The sequence below is a fragment of the Felis catus genome, chromosome X, assembly GCF_018350175.1.
Source record: "Felis catus isolate Fca126 chromosome X, F.catus_Fca126_mat1.0, whole genome shotgun sequence".
NCBI lineage: Eukaryota > Metazoa > Chordata > Mammalia > Carnivora > Felidae > Felis > Felis catus.
In genome coordinates, this window is record NC_058386.1 from 118,653,295 (window position 1) to 118,669,858 (window position 16,564).

General features: G+C 40.1%; 1 long non-coding RNA gene across 1 annotated transcript in view; it reads right to left on the reverse strand.

The window, feature by feature from the left end:
* LOC123383346 overlaps nucleotides 1-13,696 on the reverse strand; it is a 425,625-nt gene extending 411,929 nt beyond the window's left edge. Inside the window, exon 1 of the long non-coding RNA XR_006592951.1 lies at nucleotides 13,178-13,696. This is a non-coding gene — a long non-coding RNA (uncharacterized LOC123383346). The remainder of the gene's footprint in view (nucleotides 1-13,177) is intronic.
* Between the last annotated feature and the right edge of the window lie 2,868 nt (nucleotides 13,697-16,564).

Below are 16,564 nucleotides of genomic sequence, written 5' to 3' on the forward strand. Positions count from 1 at the left end.
GGTCAGGGGATTATATCCTGTATGATGCTGATTCTTTAGAACTTATTTAGATTTCTTGGGGCACCTGGATGGCTCAGCCGGTTGAGGTTCTGACTTCGGCTCGGGTCATGATCTCGTGGTCTGTGAGTTCGAGCCCCACGTCAGGCTCTATGCTGACAGCTCAGAGCCTGGAGCCTGCTTCGGATTCTGTGTCTCCCTCTCTCTCTCTGCCCCTCCCCTGCTCATGCTCTGTCTCTCTGTGTCAAAAATAAATAAACATTTGAAAAAAAATTTTTAAAAGAACTTATTTAGATTTCTTTTGTGTCATGCTTGAATTTGTGAATGTTCCATTTGTGTTAAAAATAACATATATTCCTGTATACCTACAACTAATACAATGTTATATGCTCATTACATCTAACTATAAAAATACTGTTTACTCTCTGTTGGGTATAAATCAATACACATTTATTGATGATAATTAATGTGCATCTGATACTGTCTAAACAGTTTAAATATAACTCATTCCTTCCTCACCAAAACCCAATTTCACGAAGGAAAAAAAAAAACACTGAGGCAAAGAAATGTTAAATAATTTTCCCAAAGTCACTCGGCTAGCAGAGAGTAGAGATGGGATTTCAACCCAGGCTGTCTGTCTTCAGAATCTATGCTTTTAGCTACTACATTTTATCACCTCCCTTCCGGTATTATTTTAATCTTCTAATTCATCAAGGGATTTCTGTATACTTGTCCAGCAATTCCCAATAGAAATGCGTTCATATTAACACCTAAAATTTTTGACATGTCTTTTCTCTGTGGTTCTATTATTTACAGCTTTATAGGTCTGTTCTCATGATATTTACATCTTCTTGATCCATTTTTCCTGTTATCATTAAATAATAACACATTTGTCTTTTATGATGTTTTCACTTCATTTCTATTTTATCTGACATAAAGTTGCAATAATATCTTTCCTTTAGCTTATATGTCTCATCCATAATTTGGCATCCCTTTAGTTTCATTTTATGTACGCCTTTGTCTTGTGTGTTTCATATATAGGGTGACCATATAATTTCCTGCTGCAAGTGCCTAACTGCGGAGTAGGGTAGAGGCAGGAAGAGGAGAGAACGTTCAGGAGAGGCCCAGCTTGCCTGCACTTGTTAACGGTTCTCCATCCGGTCAGGCTGCAGCACAGAGCTGGTGCTAGGCTAGGTGCACCTTTCCCCTCTTGTGGGAGCAAGGGACGTAGATGATAATATTTCCCTAACAGGGTGATGGTGCGAGAGTGGGGTGTGGGATTAAACACCAAGAAGCTCTTCCCCAACTCTGCATACATCTATGAACTCTAGGTACATTTCCTTTCTAAGTGATTTCATCTTTTCTCATGACATTAAATCCATCTACAGTCTCATGAATCCCAACTACATGGTTCCGGGCCAGATCCAACATCTCCCTTGAGCTCCAGAATGAAATATCCAACTATATACTTACCACCTCCACTTGGATATCTAATAGGCATCTTGAATTTGCCATGTCCGTAACATGTCCTTGAATACCCACCAACACCTTATCTCCCTTAATGGTATTTCCACTCTATCGGATGCTCAGGCAAAAACTTTGGAGTTAACTTTGACTCCTCAATTTCATTCACACAACCAATCTTGTCCATTAGCACTTAAAAAGATTTCTAGAAATAAGTCGATTCCAGATCCCAATAACAACATTATGGTCTAAATATTACCTCTAGACTGGATTATTGCAATAGCCTTCAAACTGGTCTCCCTGCTTCTGTCCTTTTGACCCAGATGACAATCTCATCATAAAACAAATCAGCCAGAGATATTTGATTAAACATAAGTCACTGTACCAAATCTCTGCTCAAAACTGCGATGGCTTCTTAATTTTTCCTGAATAAAATTCAAAATCCATACTCTACCAGACAATCCCTGCCACTGTCAACCTTCTGGCTACTTCTCTGAACTCACTGTGTAACACTCACCCCTTCACTGATTGCACTCTTGATGAAAGGGCTTCCTGGTTGGTATCCCCAATCCTAGCCCAACCCTAGTCTAATCCTAACATGTCATAAATAGTATTTGGGGGCACTTTGGACTTTTCCCTGCCTAGAACACACTGTTCTGTCTCCAAATATCTGCATGGCTTGTTCCTTCACTTCCTTCAGGTCTGTGCTCAAATGTCACCTTAAAAGAAAAAGATCACTACATACAAAATAGCAACACTCTCCTCCTAATATTCCATACATCCCTTACCATGCATTATTTTTCTAGAGCATTTATCAAGTTGATAGATGATTTATTTGCTTATTTTCTGTATCTTCCTACTAGAATGTAAAGTCTACTAAACTAGAGATTTTCTTTCTTTGTTCACTGCTGACTTTCCAGCTATAGTAATGTCTGACATACAGTAGACATTTAATAAAAATTTATAGACTGAATGAATGAGATATAACTCTGCTCCTATCGCCAGCTGACTGTAGATAAATCCAGAGTCAGATATAGAATAATACAACTATGCCTTACCTGGATCCATGTATGATCAAGAACATGGGACTGCAGGCTACGGTAGGAATACCATAATGGTTATGGATTTTTTTTTAAGATGAATGAAAAGTTTAGACCCATGTTCTAACCAACCAAAATACGAAACTAGTGTAACTGAGAAAGGGGGTTGTTTTATTACCCACATGGCTTCATAGAGGTTTTCTAGAGTCGATATGACTCTCAAAGCACTTTTCCACTAGGCAGTGGTTGTGGCATCGCAGAACACGGCACCTGTGTGCTGAGTCAAAACTACGTTTAGTTTCAGATGTTCTATATGAGACGGTGGAATATTTTCACAGCTTAAGCTGCATTATGTCACGTCTTTGCTGAAAACACTGCAGTTTTCTCATTTCACTCAGAGACAAAGCCAAAGTCTCTACAGTCTCCTAAAGGCTCTGCATTACCTGACTCCCTCCTTCCAGTTTCCACTTGGCTCACGTGCTCCAGCTGCCTAGGATACCTCCAAAACGCCACAAACGCTTCCACCTCAGGGACTCTGTCTGTAATCACTATTCTCTTCCTAGAATGTTCTTTCTCATTATATCTTCCTAGCTCTACTACTCGTTTCCTTTAGATCTGCCTTCACTAAAAAAAAAAATCACCTTATCAGTGAGGCTGTACTTGAGCACACTAATAAATTACCAAAGTCACATTCCCCAGCACTCCTTAACCCCCTTCCTTGATTGATTTTCTTCTCCATAGTGCTTATGGTCACCATCTCAGATATAAGATATCTAGATATCTAGATAGATATACACGACCACACAAATCTAAATAGGATATCTATCTAGATACACATACACACTCTGTTTGTTCATGGTCTCTCTCAATCTGATTAGGAAGTAAGATCTGTGAGAGTAGAGAATTTTGTCCGTTTTATTCATACTCAAATCTCTGATATTCATCTCAGACATTCAACAAACATTTGTTGAATGGAAGAAAAATAAACGAATAAAGCATTTTTTTGTCATTCACATTTAAAAAACTCACTTTAAAAGGAATTTTCCTGGGGTGTCTGGGTGGCTCCGTCGGTTGAGCATCCGGGACTCTTGATTTTGGCTCAGCTCATGACCTCATGGTTTGTGAGATGGAACCCCGCATCGGGCTCTGTGCTGACAGCGCAAAGCCTGCTTGGGATTCTCTCTCACTTGCTCTCTGCCCCTCCCCCACTCATGCACATGTGCTCTCTCTCAAAATATTTTTTAAAAATAATAAAAAAATAAAAGGATCTTTCCTATGCAGCACAGGGAATAACCTCTATGGCACCGTAACAGCGCTGCATGTGACGACAATAGCTGTGCTTGTGCTGAGCACAGCATCGTGCACAGCTGTGGAATCACTATGCCGTACACCTGAAATCAACGTAACCTCATGTGTCGACTGTGCTCGGAAAAAAGGAATTTTCCTAGTAAACATTTTAGTCATCTAAAAAAATGCCTTTATTAACTAAGCATATTAGAAAAAAATATTCTAATTCATTTTGTGTGATAGGTGACCTAATATTAATAGCTGGTGTTTGGGGTGTCTTCTATTAACAGGCACAGCGTGAAGCCCCTTACGTACGTATCATCTTACTAAAGACCATGCATGAGAGCTATCAGTAGTTTCACTTTACAGATGGGAGAAGTGCGACTTAGAAAAACTAACTTGATCAAAGTGGTAAGTCTACTATGGTAACACTGTGTGTCAAGTATATGCAAATAAAAAAAGTAACAAGGGGGAGGGGGCGCCTGTGTGGCTCAGTCGATTGGTTAAGTATCGGACTTCGGCTCAGGGCATGATCTCATGGTTTCTGGGTTCAGCTCCTGGGTCGGGCTCTGTGCTGACAGTTCAGAGCCCGGAGCCTGCTTCGGATGCTGTGTCTCCCTCTCACTCTGCCCCTCCCCTGCTCGTGCTCTGTCTGGCTCCCTCTCTGTCTCTGTCTCTCTCTCGAAAATAAACATTAAAAAAAAAGGTGACCAGGCTACTAATGGTTGCAGTGGGACTCAAACTAAGGTGTGTGTTCCCCAAAACCCTTGTAGGCTCCTTCTAGAGTCCATTGTAAAAGATGAGAATCGTATCAGCTCATCCCTGTAGATAAAGAAAGTAAAAAAGCAATCATCTGGAATCCACTCGGCTACCACTACCACCTTTCAGTAACTCACATAATAGATTGTTTTTAATGAGCAAGAACCTTTATACTCAGACTATTAAAACTAGAATCTGAGAATAATACATTGTAAATAATCACTTAAGTTGCTTTGGCTTATGTATTTAATGATAAAGCTACAGTATTACAGTTCTCTCTTTATCCACAAAGCTTTGTATACGTGATGTAATGACATGTTTTCTTCCTACTGGTCTCTACCAAAATGTACATTGCTTATGAACTCAAAGGGCTTTTAATCTCATGTGATATGGAAAATTTCCAGTCAGGGTTAATTAAGGAGGAACTACAGTACTTATGGTAGTGACTAATGGACCTTAAATATCCTGAGTTATTTTTCCACTAGTTCTGCACAGTTGGGACTGAGTGGCCTTCCAGATACATATTGCCAATATACGATCCTCGTATTGATTTGAAATTGATTTTTATTTTATTTTATAAACCCCTATTTTTGTCACGGGTCTTCACACAGTTGCAGCCACAAAAGTTAGGATTTTACATCGAGACCTTGCTATGGTCTGAATGTTTGTGCCTTTCCAAAATTCAAATGGTGGAATCCTAACTCCTTAGAGGTGTTTATATTAGTAGAGAGGGTACTGGGGAAGTGATTAGGTTGAAGGGGGAGAATATGTCACTTCAAAATATGCCTTTTTAGCAAGTAGATTTTCTTGAGCTAGTTATTTTTAAGAAAAAGCCGACAAGACTAGCTGTGAAAACCAAGTAGAAGTTATCCTTTTGTAAGGAACATTTACATTTATAAGGGAATCCCCATCCGTAAGGGTGTCTCCCTTTCTGTACCAGGAAGAGGATGTCTCTAATCTATAGAAACTCTTACCAATGGAGAAGGCGATGACTTAAATCTGCATAGCAACCTCACCCTCATTTACTGTGCTTTTTCTGGTTATTTCCCATAACTGGCTCCCTCCGCCCCCAGATCTTTCTTTTGTCTTTTACTAGAGATGGTATTTAAAGCGGTGGCTCAGGCCATTTCAGGGAGTTACTCAATTTTCCTGGGTTTCTCACATGTATACAAAGCGTATACATATTATAAACTTCTGTTTCTCTCCCATTCATCTAGCTTTTATTACAGGGGCAGGTCTCAGCCAAGAACCTAGAATGGTAGAAGGAAAAGTAATTTTTCTTCCCCTACACGGTCATGACCATGGAGCCCTCATGAATGGGATTAGTGCCTTGTAAAAGAGGCCTTAGGAACATCTGTGGCCCCTTCTGCCACGGAAGGACACAGCAAGAACGCTGCAGCCCAGGAAAGCGCCCTCACCTGACCATGCTGGCACTCGGATCTCTGACTTCCCTCTTCCAGAACTCTGAGAAATAAATCTCTCGTGTTTACAAGTCACACAGTCTCTGACACTTTGTGATAGCAGCCCAAATGGACTCAGACAGACCTGACACTCTATTAAGACATGAAAGAAGAGTTAGCACAGCTTAGCCACTTTCACTAATAAGAATGATGAAAAGATAATAGGGGCGCCTGGGTGTCTCAGTCGGTTAAGCCTCTGACTTCGACTCAGGTCATGATCTCGAGATGCGGTTCGTGGGTTCGAGTCCCGTGTGGGCTCCATGCTGCCAGCTCAGAGCCTGGAGCCTGCTTCGGATTCTGCGTCTCCCTCTCTGCCCCTCCCCCCCCTCAAAAATAAATAAACATTAAAAAAAATTAAATCATTCCACTTTAAATACCTAAGATCATGCTTTATTTTGCTATTAACAAATTGATTTTTCCCCTTTTATTAGGGTACAAACAACCCATACCTTCTAGGCAACAAGAAAAAATATTCTTCCTTGTGGACAAGTAGTATATCCTTCCCTACTTGCTCTCTCCCTGTCTTTCTCTCAAAAACAAAACTTTAAAAAAAATTTTTAAATATTAATGATGGGGTTTTAGGGTGACGGTGGGGGCTCAGAGCCGACAGCGAAAAAAGAATTCTTGAAGACATCTTTAGGGCAAAAAAGGTGCTTTTATTAAAGCACAGAGACAGGAATCTTGGGCAGAAAGAGCTGCACTGGGGTTGTGAAGGGTGACTGATTATATACCTTCAGGATGGGAGGGGGTTAGGGACAGCATAAGTCTTTAAGGAATTTTGGAAGCGAGGCTTCCAGGACCTTGAGGGGCTAGCTGTTGTTAGGAAAGCACCATTCATTACTGTTCAGTAAAAGCTCAGTCATGAGACCCTTCAGATGTATGTCAGGGGCCATATGCTTCCAGTATAACTGCCAACATATACTTGGGGGTTAAAGATAAAGGAGGTTTGCAAAGTAATTTTTATGTGTTTAAAGGAGGTTTACAAAGTAATTTTTATGTGTTTAAAGGGACTCACAGGATCCCGGGGGGTCAGGATAATGTTAAGCCAAGATTCCCTTTTGCCCCCAGCAAAGTGTCCTCATCGAGGCTGCTGAGCTCCTAGAGGAAGGTCACTCTGCCAGTTTCAAGGACTCGTCAGTGGGCTGTAGGCAGTAAGGGAATTTCATTTTTCACTTGCCTTAGTTTCCCACATCACCATGGCGAGCGCTGAAACCCCTTCCATCTTGATGAGGGTGATATTAGGGCTCCAGGAAACGGAGTCTATGGGTTTCTGGGGATCAGGCTATGGATCAGATTGCCTCTTTCCCGCGGTTTACCAAGTTCTCCGTAAACCGAAGGAGACTCGTGTCCTGCAGGACTGTGATCTCTATCAGTCAACCAGCTGCTTTCTTTCCTTTCCCCTGTTCTTGGGCAGCCGGGAGAGTCTGAGGAATATCACACGTTTCCCACCTGGGGAGGGGTGTGCTGTTAGCCTGTACTTTGTCCTCAGCTTGCCCCAGGCTCCCTCATCAATAAGAACGATGAAAAGATAATGAAATATAGATGATATGAAAATCATTTATGATGTACAGATGTTGGGGTTTGGAGCAAACAGTCAAGAAAGAATTCTCGAGAAGTCTGCAGTGCAAATAGGTGGTTTTATTAAAGCATAGGCACAGAAGCCATGGGCAGAAAGAGCTGCACTGGGGTTGTAAGGGAAGACTGATTGCATATTTCAAGTTGGGAGGGGGTTAGGGAAAGAGTAAGTCTCTAAGGAATTTGGTAGCAAGGTTTCCAGGCCCTTGAGGGGCTAGCTGTTGTTAGGTCATTTATTACTGTCTAGTAAACCTCAGTCATGAGACCCCTTGGATGTGTATCATGCTTGGAGGATGATTGCTAACATATAATCTTGGGGGAGGGAGAGAGAAAGGAAGTTTTCAAAGGAATTTTTATATGTTAAAGGAGACTTACAGGATCCTGAAGGTTGGATTAATGTTAAACTAAGATTGCCTTTTGTAATTTTTTTTTAATGTTTATTTCTTTTTTAGAGAGAGAAACAAACCACGAGCAAGGGAGGCGCAGAGAGAGACAGAGACACAGAATCCGAAGCAGGCTCCAGCCTCTGAGCTGGCAGCACGGAACCCAATACGGAGCCTGAACCCACGGACCGCCAGATCATGACCTGAGCCAATGTCCAACGCTTAACCGACTAAGCCACCCAGGCGCCCTGATTGCCTTTTGTCTTTAGCAAAGTATCAACTGAGTTCCCAGAGGAAGGTCACTCTGCCTAGCTCAAGGACTTGTCAATAGGCTGTAAGTTATAAGGAGATTTTTTTTTCTTTTGCCTTTGTTCCCCACATCAATTTAAACACTCTACAAAAGGAAAAGCCATGGCTTGAGGAATACCAAGTGCACTGAATTATACTTTCTTTCTACATGCTTGCAAATATATTATATCTTTTAGTTCTTACACTGGTTTCTATCATTATCATAACCCTTCTAAAAAATAAAGAAACAGAAACTCAGAAATATTACGTGAATTCACCAAATTCATGATGCTAGTAAGTCCTAGAACCAGACCACAATTCTACAACTCTATGGTCAAGGAAAGAATATCCAATGAGAAAAAAGACAGTCTCTTCAACAAATAATGTTGGGAAAATTGAACAGCAACATGCAAAAGAATGAAATTAGGCCACTTTCTTACACCATACACAAAAATAAATTCAAAATGGATTAAAGGCTTAAACGTAAGACCAGAAACCACAAAAATTCTAGAAGAGAACACAGGCAGTAACTTCTTTGACATCAGGCATAGCAACATTTTTCTAGATATGTCTCCTGAGGCAAGGGAAACAAAAGCAAAAGTAAACTATTGGGACTATATCAAAATAAAAAACTATTGGGACTATATCAAAATAAAAAGCTTCTGCACAACAAAGCAAACAATCAACAAAACTAAAACGCAACTTGCTCAATGGGAGAAGATATCTGCAAATGACATATCTGATAAAGGCTTAGCATCCAAAATATATAAAGAACTTATACAACTTAATACCCAAAAAATGAATAATCCAATTTTAAAAAATGGGCAGAAGACATGAACAGACATTTTTCTAAAGAGGACATACAGGGGTGCCTGGGTGGCTCAGTCGGTTAAGCGTCCGACTTCGGCTCAGGTCATGATCTCACGGCTCGTGAGTTTGAGCCCCGCGTCGGGCTCTGTACTGACAGCTCAGAGCCTGGAGCCTATTTCAGATTCTGTGTCTCCCTCTCTCTCTCTGACCCTCCCCCGTTCATGCTCTGTCTCTCTCTGTCTCAAAAGTAAATAAACGTTAAAAAAATTTTTTTTTTAATTAAAAAAAAAAAAGACATACAGGTGGCCAAAAGACACATGAAAAGATGCTCTTCATCACTTGTGAGAAGTAAGGGAGATGATTCATTTTCAGAAATACCAAATAAAAGCTGTGCTGTCTTGTTAACAGTAGGTTTACAATCTATTGGAAATATGTACAAACCCCATCCCCCCACCACAATGGAGTCCCAAACAATTAGACACTTCACGTTCTGGTTCTTCTTCCCCTCTCTGTTTTGCAGGCTTATTTTCACAAGCTTTGCAAGGAGCATGTGCCAAGGAACAAAGGGAGGAGGGACTGAAAGTGTCTGTGTCACCTCAGGAAACCACATTTGTTCCAATCAGACGACTTTTTGTCTTACATGTGCACAGGTGACTTCCGGGTAAGGCTGTAACCTCCATAGTACTCAGCCAATGAGAAACCAGGGGAGGGACTTACATGCTAGGAGATAAATCATCTGCTGTAACCACCCTGAGTGTGCCTGTCCATTGGATACCTGCTCTTGCAAAGACTTTGATTAAAGTCTTGCTTCACTGTGCTCCAAGTCTCCGTGCCCTTCCTTTGGTTGAGTCAATGGGCTTATTTCTAACATCATTTATCATCAGGGAAATGCAAATCAAAAATGCAATAAGATACCACCTCATACCTATCAGAATGGTTAAAATGAAAAACTCAGGAAAAACAACAGATGTTAGCAACGATGGAGAGAAAGAGGAACCCTCCTGCACTGTTGGTGGGAATGCAAACTGGTGCAGCCACTCTGGAAAACAGTGTGGAGGGTTCCCCCAAGAAATTTTTTTAAAAAGTACCCTACAACCCAGCAATTGCACTACTAGGTATTTATCTAAAGGATACAAAAATGCTGATTCAAAGGGGTACTTGCACCCCAGTGTTTACAGTAGCACTATCAACAATAGCCAAATTATGGAAAGAGCCCCAATGTCCATCAACTGATGAATGGATTAAGAAGATGTGGTGTGTGTGTGTGTGTGTGTATATATATATATATATATATAATGGAATATATATATATATAATGGAATATTACTGTGATCAAAAAGAATGAAATCTCGTCATTTGCAACAATGTGGATGGAATTAGAGTGTATTATGCTAAGTCAAATAAGTCAGTCAGAGAAAGACAAATATATGATTTCACTCATATGTGGAATTAAGAAACACAACAGATGAACATAGGGGAAGGGAAGGAAAAGTAAGATAAAAACAGAGAGGGAGGCAAACTCTAAGACACTCTTTTTTTTTTTTTTTAATTTTTTTTTTCAACCTTTTTTATTTATTTTTGGGACAGAGAGAGACAGAGCATGAATGGGGGAGGGGCAGAGAGAGAGGGAGACACAGAATCGGAAGCAGGCTCCAGGCTCCGAGCCATCAGCCCAGAGCCTGATGCGGGGCTTGAACTCACGGACCGTGAGATCGTGACCTGGCTGAAGTCGGACGCTTAACCGACTGCGCCACCCAGGCGCCCCTCTAAGACACTCTTAAATACAGAGAACAAACTGAGGGTTGCTGGAGGGGAGGTGGGGGGTGGGCTAAATGGGTGATGGGCATTAAGGAGGGCGCTTGTTGGGATGAGCACTGGGTGTTATATGGAAGTGATGAATCACTAAATTCTACTCCAGATTCTACTATATGTTAACTAACTTGGATTTAAACTTTTTTTAATGGCTAAAATCAAAAACACAAGGAACAACAAGTGCTGGCAAGGATATGGAGAAAAAGAAACACTCCTGCACTGTTGGTGAGAATGGAAACTGGGCAGCCGCTGTGGAAAACAGTATGAAGATTCCTCAAAATGTAAAAACAGAACTACCCTACAATCCACCAATCACACTATTGGGTATTTACCCAAAGAATACAAAAGCACTAATTCAAAGGGTACATGAACCCCTATGTTTATAGCAGCATCATTTCCAATAGCCAAGTTATGGAAGCAGCCCAAGTGTCCATTGATAGATTAATGGATAACTTAGATGTGATACACACACATACACACACACACACATACACACACACACACACACACACACACACTGGAATATTATTCAGCCATAAAAAATTGAAATCTTGTCATTTGCAATGACATGGATGGAACTAGAGTATAATGCCAAGTGAAATAACTCAGAGAAAGAAATACCAGATGATTTCACTCATGTGGAATTTAAGAAGCAAAGCGAACAAGGGAAAAAACAGAGATAAAGAAACAGCCTCTTAACTATAGAGAACAAACTGACGGTTACTAGACAGGAGGTGGGTGGTGGGATGAGTAAAATAGATGATGGGGATTAAGGAGTACATTTGTGATGAGCGACGGGTGATTCAAATAGAACCTTTTAAAAAATCAGACTGAGGGGCACCTGGCTAGCTCAGTCAGTAGAGTATGCGATTCTTGGTGTCAGAGTTGTGAGTTGGGGGCCTGGGCTGGGTGGAGAGATTACCTAAAAATACAACTTTCAAAAAGTAAGGGAAATGGATTTGAACAGATATTTAGCCAAAGAATACATGCTACTGATCAATAAGCACATACAGTGATCAGTATGATTGGTTATCAGGGAAATGTAAATTAAAAATAAAATGAGATACCACTTTGTAGTCACTAGGTTATAGCAAAAAAAGACAGACTGTAACAAGTATTGGTGAGGACAAGGAGAAACTGGAATAATCACACACTGTCATTAAGATCATAAAATAATTCAGCCACTTTGGAAAACACGTCAGCTATTCCTCAAAATGCTAAACATAGAGTCTCCCTATGATCCAGCACTTTCACGCCTAGCGACATACCCAAGGTAAATAAAAATAGGTCCAGCCCAGAACTTGCACGTGAATGTTCAGGGTAGCATTGTTCACAAGAGTGAAAAATGGGAAACCACCCAAATGTCCATCAACTGACGGATATGCAAAATGTGGTCTATCTCTACAAGAATATTCAGCCATAAAAAGGAATGAAGTCCTGAAACCTGCTACAACATCCATGTGTCTTGAAAACGATAACTGGGAAAAAGAAACAGGTACAAAATACCTCACGTTATTATACGACTCCATTTATATGAAATACCCAGGAATTCCAATCTAAAGAACATAGATCAGCGGTTCCCCGGGGCGAGGAGTAGAACAGGAGGCAAATACAAATCAGCAATACATTTCTTTTAGAGCTGAAGGCAATGTTATCAATTCAATTGGAGTAATGGGTGCACATCTCTAGATTTACTAAAGCTCACTCAATTGCATAATGTGAAACAGGTATATTTCATGGTATGTCAACTATACCTCTAATTTTTTTTAAGAGGCAGAGAAAACAGGGCCATAGCCGGCGCTCTACTCAGGAAGGCGGCGCTGCACGGATTATAATATGAGCTGCACTCTTCTGAGTGGGGCAAGGCCTAACAAGGCAAAGCTTGTGGCGGGCTTGGGAACAGGGTAAGGATAAAGCCCAGAGTTGCCCTCCTTTGAGTCAGTCCCCGGTAAAAAAAAAAAAAAAAAAAAAAAAAAAAAAAAAAAAGTTAGCAATACAAAGTGGGGTGCAACTCTTTTTCTTTGCCTCAGGCTGCGATATAATACCATTAAGACTGGCTGGTCCAACTTGTTTCTTTAATTTCACTACTGTGTGTTTCCCCTCTGTCTGAAATTGTATCGCGATTTCTCCCCAGAAACAATCTTGAATCCGTAAAAACGATACAGGATGCTACGAATTCCACCGTTAAAAACCCCTGGCAAATGGGTTATTTTGCCCATTAATGCTCGTTAAAATTTTGTACGAGAAAGTAAAGAATAAAGCATCTGGGAATATTCTAGAAAATAAAAGTTTCTATACTCACCATGCAGCAAAACGTCCGGGAGGGCCGCCTGGGTGGCTCAGGCGGTTTAAGCGTCCGACCTCGGCTCAGGTCACGAGCTCACGGATCGTTGGTTCGAGCACCGCGTTGGGCTCTGGGCTGACCGCTCAGGGCCTAGAGCCTGCTCCCGGTTCTGTGTCTCCCTCGCTCTCTGTCCCCCTCCCGCTGTCGCTCTGTCTCTGTCTCTCTCTCTCCCAAAAATAAATAAAAATATTTTTTAAAATTTAGAAAAATGTCCGGGAAAACTGCAACAAAGCCCCGGCCTCGGCCGGTCAGGGCGGTGGGCAGGAAGCCTCTTGCTCCCTGAGGACGTGGTTCAAGTTGTCCTGAGCCAGTAGGACGACGTCTGTAGCCTTCAGGAAACTTAAGCTCTTGTCCTCATTGGGGAAAAGGCGGGGACATCCGCAGGCCCACCACACATGCGCACCGCACGATCCAGAAATGGCGGGTTGGCGCGCCCCCTGCTGGCGAAAAGGGCATCGCTCAGGAAACTCAAACCAGGATGTTCAAAGGCGGCTGTGCCCTTTCTCGGTGATTTGCCCACATTCAGTATTCACATCCACCAATGCCATAATTTGGGAAGCTCAAACAGAAATGGAGCTCATTGTTCTGTGCCCGGATGAGAATTTATAGAGATACCGTGAAGCTAAGTTCAAAGTCAATGTACAAAATGCGGTTGATTTTCTAGATACCAGTAATAAATAATTGGAATACGAAAGGCAGAATATCATTGACAATACACCAAAAAACAGCAACAGAAAAAGAAATCCTCAAGTACAAATCCAACAAAATATTTACAGATCTTTGTGGGGAAAAAATATGAAACAGTCTTGAAAGCAATGAAAGAAAAATAAATCTGTTGGGATATACTCCTTGTTCATGATTTTATTTTCTCTGGTGAGAACACTTAAGTTCTACTCTCTTAGCGAATTTCCATGATACAATACAGTGTTGTCAACTGTAGTCACTATATTTTATATTAGATCTTCAGACCTTATTTGTCCAGTAGCTAGAAATTTGTACCCTTTTACCAACCTTTCTCTATTTTCCCCACCTTCCACTCCTGGTATATTCCTAAAAGTTCCTATCGCAAAGCAAAAAATTGTAAATATGCTGATGGATGTTAACTAAACTTATTCTGATAATCATTTTGCAGTATATACATATAGAAAATCATTATGTTGTACACCTAAAACTGATACGTCATATGTCAATTGTTTGCACAAGTAACTACAGCCAAACAGATACTTTAAAAGCTCTTTTCTTTATTAATGGTAGACTAGAACTAATTATATGAAACTTCATAGGAATAAGTGTGAAGATTTCCACAGAAGTTCATAAACTAATGTAGACATATAAAATGGGGGAAACTGTCTTAAGAATTGTTTAAAAAGGTGGGGATATGGAACAGCTTAGCACAGAATGAAGAGTCGAAAAATGTAGTTTCTGCTTGCCTTTAAGTCATTTTATACTTTTATCAGTTACTAATTAATTAAATTAATTTTATTTAGCTAATTTTACTTTTACGAACTTACAATTTACTTTTCCTCTTTAGTTTTGTCCTCTTTAAATATTTTACAGATTCTTCCGTTTAAGGATGTTGGAGGTCGTTTAAAAGGGGGTCTTACTGGATTTGTATAGCCCAGGAATTATTTCTGGAAATGTTATTAATATAATCACTTTCTTATATTTCAAATCAACTACAATGTATTGAGGATAAGTAAATATTTTCATTTGCTGGATACAATCTATTTCTATGACAATTATTTATTTAGAAAATTTTAATGAATTACCTCTATGTACCAGGCACTATTTGTTTGCTTGGGTTACAACAATACTTGAAGACAGACCAAATTCCTGTCCTTGTAGAGACTACATTGTAGAGGAACGCACTAGAAAATTAACGATTAAAGAAGTAAAATACATTGTGTGTGTATCAGGTGATGATACATGCTATGGTGAAAAAACACAACAGGTAAGAAGGGGGAGTGCAAGGAGAATTATGTTAGTGTAGTTTTATAAATGGGATTGGGGATATGCTGAGAGTCTCTAAACACCTTCAACAAAGATTTTAATTGGGTAGCATAGTTGGTATGGTTTCTAAGTTATGATTGGGGTTATAAGGCATGAGACAGAGGGGCACCACAGCTTATCTAGCTTTTTACCTATTGGGGGATGTATTGTTCCCCAGGTTTTGGCTATTATGATTAGAACTGCCAAGGGAAATCATGTACACAAAATCTTGTGTAAATACGTGTTTTCCTTTCTCTGGGATAAGTACCCAGAAGTGCAAGTGCAATGTGAGGTATGTTTAATTTGTAAGAAATCACCAAGCTTGTCCAGAGTGGCTGTTCCATTTTGTGTTTCGACCAGGAATGTATAAAAGATCGTTTCTCTGCACCCTTGTTAGCATTTGGTGTTGTCACTATTTTATATTTTAGCTCTTTTAATAGGTGTGTAGTGATATCTAATTGTGGCCTCAATTTCTATTTCCTTAATGTCAATGGATGTTGGATATCTTTTCATGAGCTCATTTGCCACATGTATCTCCTCTCCAGTGCTATGTCTCAGGTCTTTCCCATTTTCTAGATGAATTTTCTCTTTATTGTTGAGGTTTGAGAGTTCTTTTTGTATTCTAGACAAGAGTGCTTTGTAACATACATACATGGTCTAAGTCTGTAGTTTGATGTTTCATCCTCTTAAAAAGGCTGTACATACAACAGAAGTTTTTAATTCTGACAAAGTCCAGTTTGTCATGTTTTTTCTTTTATGGATTGTGCTTTTGGTGTCAGTGGAAGAACTCTTCACCAAGCCCTAGGTCCTGAAGTTTTTCTCCTATGTTTTGTTTTGCTGTTTTGTTTAAGTAGGCTCCATACCCAACGTTGGGCTTGAACTCATGACCCTGAGATCAAAAGTTGCAAGCTCTACCAACTGATCCAGCCAGGTGCCCTTCCACGTTATTTTACACCTCTACATTTTGTTTTTTGAATCTAGGATCTAAATCTATGATTTTGAATATGTTTTGTATTTTGACACAGTTTTCATTTGGGAATGATTTTAGATTTACGGAAGAGTTGCAAGTATAATACATTTTCACCTGGTTTCTACTAATGTGAACATCTTACATTGTCATGGTACATATTTCAAAACTAAGAAATTAACATTAGTGCATTACTATTAATAAAAGTCCAGTTTTATTTGGATATCAGCATTTCTTCCACTAGTCCTTTCTATTTTCCAAGATTCAATCCATCCCTGTCTTCTGTTTGAATTAACTAATTTTTCTCTTGTTAATGTAGCTACACCAGCTTTCTTTTGGCTGACTTTTGCCTAATATGTCTTTTTCCATGCTTTTACCTTCAACTATTA